Here is a 6801-nt window from a genome sequence, read left to right as displayed (position 1 = left end):
TAACTTCCAGCTAAGCCAGTTGTTCTGACATGTGTTCTGTATATCAGGAACAGGAAGCTGGGACAAGAATTGGAGAGTTTATCACAAGCTGAGAGGTAGTAGGGAAAAAAATAAATCCATCAGAAGTAAAAAGGTCATACAACACTCAGTGATGGCATTAGATTGGGAGGACCTAAAGAAAGCAATTAGAAAATCTGTGGCATTTTGTTGGAGAGCTATATTATTTTCCAGCATCAGTTATCTTTGCTCAGAATGTCAGGGAATTACTAATCTCAAAATTTCTTGTGCTTTGTTGTTTGGTTTTAGGTTTGGGATTTTTTTGGGAATTGGCTTTTTGGGGTGGGTAGACATTTGTTTGATTTTTTTAATAAAGAGGAGCAGCTGTGAAGAATTTTGATTTGCCAACATATGAAACTTTTAAAAAATTACCAGACGCACAAGACATGCAAATTGTGAGAAAACTAAAATTTCAGACTACATGAAAACAACAACTTTTTCAGAAGACTGGAGGGAACAAATGTCATACCTTTATTTAGAAGGGTCTCTGCTGGTTGTTAAAGGCATCACTTTGAAATAGTCATTAAAAACAAAATAACAAAATGACTGGATGTTCAGGATGCCACAGACTCAAATCAGCAGAATTTCTACAGAGAAAACTGTGTCTCAGTAATCTTCTAAGACCTATTTAAATATACCAACAAGACATTGACAAAGGATAATTTATTTCCATCGTGAGCCTGACAGACACAAAGCAGGATAGCAGGCAAGACACAGCTATGGTAAGAATAAGATTAGCAACTCTCCCAGATTGTCTTTTACTCCCAGGGACTTCAGCAGGATTTGTTCCAAGAGTAAATGCTTAGAAAGAGAAGGAAGGGTTTTACAACTGCCCAAATTTATGTTATGATCTTCGTCAAGGCACTGTACAAAGAATTTCTAAAAAAATTAAAATAGTATCATAATTAGTAGTATTTTGACAGCTATTCAAGTCAAAGTCAGAGATGAAAATCAACTCATATACTAAGTTCAAAGCTCATTCAAGTGTCATTTTTTGAAACATACTTCAAATAAATGCATTATGTTTCATCACACTAAGAAAGTTTACATTTTCTTCTAAATTCACTGTTTTTAAAACAGTGGTCCCCCCTGAACCTCAGTTTAGATCCAATGGCAATATTTCCATCTTCTCTATAGATACTAATAATATTCTGGGTTGTTTGTAAATAAAGAAAGAAACTAAGTCCCAACCTCTCAAGTGAGAGCAAGGCCACCTAACTTTTTTTAGACTACTTACCAGACTCAAATGGAAGAGTCAAGAATTCCATCTGTCAGGGCAGTAACCACCAAAATAAAAAAACTCTTAGAAAAACATAGTGTGAGAAGCTGAGTCTCTGAAAAAGCATATCTAAGTAAGGACTTTTATAGAGAATCATAATGTTTCAAGCACTTTGAAATATAAGAGAGAATGAAGTTAGAAAGTATAAATCAAAAATCTTGCTAGCTAAAGAAAATCATTTGAGACAAAAGATGAGGAAAATACTAAAGTTAGAAATTAAAAGAAAGTAATTCAGAGAAAGACATTAAACAGAGACCAAAGCATTTGGATGAGCATTTGCAGGTTTACATAAAAAACATTAACTGACCTTCAAGACATGAGCAGTATTATTTTACAGAAGAAAAAATGATAGACAATGAAAAACAAACAAAAAAAATTTACAGGTTTGTTGATAGATTTCTGGAAGCAAAGCCAAGGAAAAGGGAATACAATGTTGTAATGTGTAATTAAATCATGCAGGGCCCTAAGCCCAAACACCAAGGCCAGGCATCAACAGAGCATCAGAAAAAGGAGAGCAAACTCTCAGGGTACACGTTAAGTATCAGGCTAGTCCAGATAACCAGCTTGCAAGTGCAAAAAATACAGTTGAAGTGAAGTTTTCTCAAAACAAGCAGCTGATTGGAAGCACACCTGAAGCTGACTTTTGGTGTGTGCCTCACCAGCTTGCTGATCACTCATATTATTTTCTTGATTCTCTTGATCTTTCAGTTGCCTTTATTCAGAAAGTTCATGTCTGTTGAACTAGGTCTCCTTTCTTTCATTTCATCTTTTAGCTGTCACAGAATGACTTTTCCACCTGTTAAGGAGCTTGCAGGCTTTATGCATTCCTTGTTCCTATGGGGTGTTTCAGTGTGTTTCCCAAAGATGTCATCAGAGGTAAACTTCAACAACGGCTTGTGTTCAGGAGTATTTTCTTCTAAGCACTCACATGTTTGCCTCTGAAAAACAGATTATGCCATATTTGATGCTGGCTAAATTTTGAACTTTGAAACTTTCAGCGATGTTCCATTTTTTAATTTTTTTTTTTTTTTTTTTAGTAGGTTAAAACTGTCAGGGATGCACCCAGCACATTTCAGCTTTTTGGAGCCCAAAATCTGCAGCAGTGGTAGTAAAAGGTCTGCTGTTACCAATGTCCTACCTTATCTGGTACAAACAGAAGAATTATCCCAATCCTCCTGCAGTGATAGGGAGCAAGGTAGAAGTGTTGGGCCATGCATATGCATAGTACTTGTATGTCAGAGAGAAATTATTCAGTGTTTAGTATACAAAAGGTAAAAGTGAGATGAACCATGAATTATTTTAGTCACCATAGTAAATGTTAAGCTAGCTTGCTCAGATTTAATCCTGTTCCCATTTCTTTTGAGAAAATTAGAAAGGCTACATATATATATATATGCAAGTATTTCTAAATAACAGCAGCAGTTAATAGTAATCCCTAATTACTAATCCCTAATACCAGAAAATGTGCAAATCATGTTGTTTTGTTTTTCTTTGGATTATTGCATTTGTATCAAAAGTCATAACACTGCCATCCTTGTAAGAAGTGAACAAATTGAGAGAGCCAAGCTCCGGCTAGTTGCTTGTGAGCACAATTTCAGAAAACTGATCTTTGGCTACTCTACTTACCCAAAACTGTCTTCCTGATTTTAGGTAGAAGGTACAGAAGGTACGGTTCAGAACTTTATTTCCTGCAGGAAAAGATAAAAACCTGATGTTGGAGTAGGTAGGCACACTGATCCAACCAATATGAATGGGAACAGCATTAGGCTTGAATTTGGAGAAATGGATTTCCGTTGTTTTTTCTTTAAAGTAGTTCAAGGCTTCTTACCACAGGTAGAGAAGAAGAGCTTGCAAGGACCCATTCTCAATTTAATGCTGAACTGAATGGAAGTTCACGTTGCTCCTGAACACGACCATGTTCCAGAAAAATACCTGTGAGTTACTGACAAACAAGGGATAAATAATTAGAAGGAAGTCTTTATAATCCCTTCAGCAAGTAGTTCCCCTGTTCTGTTTCAGTAGTTCATACCTGTCACTCAAGCCTGGCAAGGAGAGGAAACATGGTGTGTACCTATCACATTTCATTTTCCAGGTACCTGCAGGGCACCAACCTTGGGCTCCTGCTGCTACCACAGGCTTCCCATTGCTGATAATTAATTATTTATCACTAACAAGCACTGTCCCTATGTTCCCATTACTTATTAGGTTTATTGTTGTGACTACGCTGTTGCAGAAGGCTAAAACCCAGCTCCAAGTTGGTTTCTATTCACACAGAATTATTCTTAGTAGGTAAAACCTGACTTTGTCATGATTATTTGATCAGCATTACTCTTTCATTTCCAGAGCTATGTGGCTACACCATTCCATCCACCACCAGTAATAAAATTACCTAGTTATTTAAGCAAGGACAGATGGGCTGCCACTCTCTTCCTTCAATGTGGGGATAGAGAAAGTAATTTCCAATCATATTATTGTTTTGGTTTGGTTTTTTTCATTCAAGAGCGAGGGAGAGGGTGACTCACATTCTGTTTGCAGTGCAGCAGCTGCCTCCTACTGTCCCCCTGAATCATCAGTTTGGTTGCAGCATTTCTGCCTTGGTCTTTATTGTTTGCAGAAAGGGCCTGATTAACCAGCCCTGGGTTTCATAGCCTAATAAAACATTCTTGCACAATTGGGCCAGCCAGCTTTTGTTAAGAAGGGATGCAGTGAAATCTAAGAATTGGATTGTGAGGGGAATTTGCAGTGTCAAAAGGAATTTAATCACAATTATTATTTTCACTCATTTTGGCACTGATTTAAGTACTTGCTTTGGTATGAGGTTAGTACAGGAAAGAAGAACAGTCATTTTTAAAGGGATGTTTCTGCAGCCATAGCTAAATGTTTTAAATATCTGCCATCAGTGACATGTCAGACTCTTTGGTATTCTGAACTTTCACTTAGTGTAGTTATTAAAGATCAGTATATATCTGTTGTGCTCAATATTAATTAAAAAGTGGCATAAAAAGTAGATGTATAAACAATGAAAATTTGAAAACTTTGAAACAAATTTTTGAAATGTCAGTTGAAAACTATCAAAAGATTGATTCAAAATTTCAGGTATGGCCTCCTGTCACAGTCTTATTTTCCATGGTATCACCAACAAGGAATCCTTGCAAATGGTTGCTGATGATACAGATGAATCAGAACATCAGAAGCATGGGTTTAGGTCCCACATGTGAGATTACAGAATGTCATTTTGATCTTATTTTCATTAAGTGTATTGACAAGAACCTCCTAAGCACTTCTGGGTCCTATCCCAAGCTAAACTTTGTGAATGTAGCTTTGAGTGCATAAAGTGATTTAGAGACTTAGTAAAGACATCTTGATTTTCAATACATTAGATTCACTGTGGGGATCTGAGACTTATGCCCCATTATTAAGCCTGACCTTTAGCATGCCCTGATGTTCAGCATCCTTCAGTAACTTTGAGAGGGAATTTATGCCATGTTGCTTTCCATGTGTGACTAACATAGCAATGGGTTGATTTTCAGTTCTTGTTATGTGACCTCTCCTTAAAATGTGCTCTTCATCAACAGCTTTTAGTGACAAAAATAATTATCACCACCCTAATTTATGTTATTAGTTACATGGAATTACAGGACATAATTTAACATTGCCTCTCCCCATAAAAATTGTAATCGTCCTCCAAAATACAAATTAATTTTATGTCTAAGGAAGACTGCTAAGCAACAATAAAAAATGCCATATTTATTAGGATTAGCCCACTTAAAGGGAATACGTGAAGTTTCATAAATCTTATATTGCTTATGCAATATGTGAACACTAGTTTTATATCAAATATGTGACTTGACATTAACAAGCTTTTCAATGTGTCAAAGTAGGTGTCTCTATGAAAGAGAAATTATTGAATATATTCCTCAAAATATGAGAAACAGAAAACCTTAATTTGGTAAGATACAGACAAATGTCTTCTCGGCTTGCATTATTCTAGTGATTTGACACTAATTCCAAAAATACATAAAAACTTTTGCCATGGTATATAAATATAATATATAAAAATCATACAAGTGTAGCTGCTTCTTATTTAATATTGTCCTTCCATAGGCAGTAAAAGCAGAAAAGTGTACAGATCTCTATTCCTGCTTATAGAGTTCAGCATAAGATAACCAAATTTTGATGAAAAGCACTCTCGTGCTTGATCAACATGGCATATTTTAATATATAGGTATCATGGTACTTATGACGTCTTTTAATCATACTGTTCTCTGTTTTCAAAATATTTAGATATTTTTAAAATATGGTGTCAGGTGCTTTAGTTAGACTGATGCCACCTAATAAGTTTCATCGGAATTCAAAACATTGCTTTTTCTTGTATCTTTAATCATTCCCTGGGTACAACACACATATGAATACCTTTTTACAATAAATAAAGGAAATAATTTTCCAATGTGGAGCATATTTATTCAGGATTCACAATCCCTTCCATTAATAACTGTAAGTATATTTCTCTAAAATTGTGTTGGGGAAGTTAATGGCCCAAAATCAGCATTTTCCACAGCAGTCCCATGGATGGTGTTCAGCCAAAGGCACAGCTGTTTGAGCAGCTCTTTGTGCGGGTTACCAGGGAATGACCACAGAAAAGCCTGTTTGTGTGCTTCTCTGGGGGAAGGGCTTCTGCACATGCAATGAAATGTATTTTCTACTCATGTTGTACAATCTCCTTCCAAGTTTTGAATCTCCTGGCACATTTTTATACTTCCTGATGACCTCATCATCATCATATAAAACATGACTTGAAGAAAGAGAAAACAGGTGGGGGCTCAATTTTAGTGCTTCCCATTCTGCCCTCACTGCTCCTTCTCACCAGACTGCCCTCCTTTTCCTCCTCCCTCCCCACTTCTGTTACCCAACAAAAACCAACAAGTGAAAAACTAACCAAGGAAATGTTTCATAAGAAAAAATTCCATGGCACCCTCTCCCTGACACACACGCACACATAAAAGGCAGCTTTAGTAATAACCACAGCCATCCAGTAAATCCAAAAAAAGCCAACATAATGAACATACAAAAGTGTGAACTGTTCGATTGTAATATTCAGTTAGTTCTTGGCAGAATTATTTTAAAATAAGTAGGGTTGACACTTGATTAGAAAGACAGTTTTTCTTTTTCTTTCTTTTTCTTTCTCTTTCTCTTTTTTCCCCTTCCCCCCTTTTTGTTTTCTTTTTTTATTTTTACAAAAATGAATTATATTTGAAGCTCACTGAAGCACAGATAAATGTGAGCTAACATATTTTTAACTTGATTACATTCTGCAGTGATATATAGAGGCACATAGCTACAGTAAGTGATTCCATGGAGAGAGAGGGGGAGGGAGAGAGGGAGGGAGGGGAAAGCCCTCTGCGAATATGATAAGGAAAGCTGGGATGAATTGTGGTCTCTGTTCTCTGTTATCCAAGGGTGGCTAG

The 6801-nt window shown here is 36.3% G+C and overlaps 1 long non-coding RNA gene across 1 annotated transcript in view; it reads right to left on the bottom strand.

The window, feature by feature from the left end:
- Positions 1-510: 510 nt before the first annotated feature.
- The window catches only part of LOC131578063 (uncharacterized), a 224472-nt gene continuing 218181 nt past the window's right edge, over positions 511-6801 (bottom strand). The window contains exons 6-8 of the long non-coding RNA XR_009277370.1: positions 3165-3278; positions 2963-3024; positions 511-2274 (exon numbers count right to left, since the gene is read on the bottom strand). This is a non-coding gene — a long non-coding RNA (uncharacterized LOC131578063). The remainder of the gene's footprint in view (positions 2275-2962; positions 3025-3164; positions 3279-6801) is intronic.

The sequence above is a fragment of the Poecile atricapillus genome, chromosome 3, assembly GCF_030490865.1.
Source record: "Poecile atricapillus isolate bPoeAtr1 chromosome 3, bPoeAtr1.hap1, whole genome shotgun sequence".
Taxonomy (NCBI): Eukaryota; Metazoa; Chordata; class Aves; order Passeriformes; family Paridae; genus Poecile; species Poecile atricapillus.
This window is presented reverse-complemented; position numbering and strand designations above follow the sequence as displayed.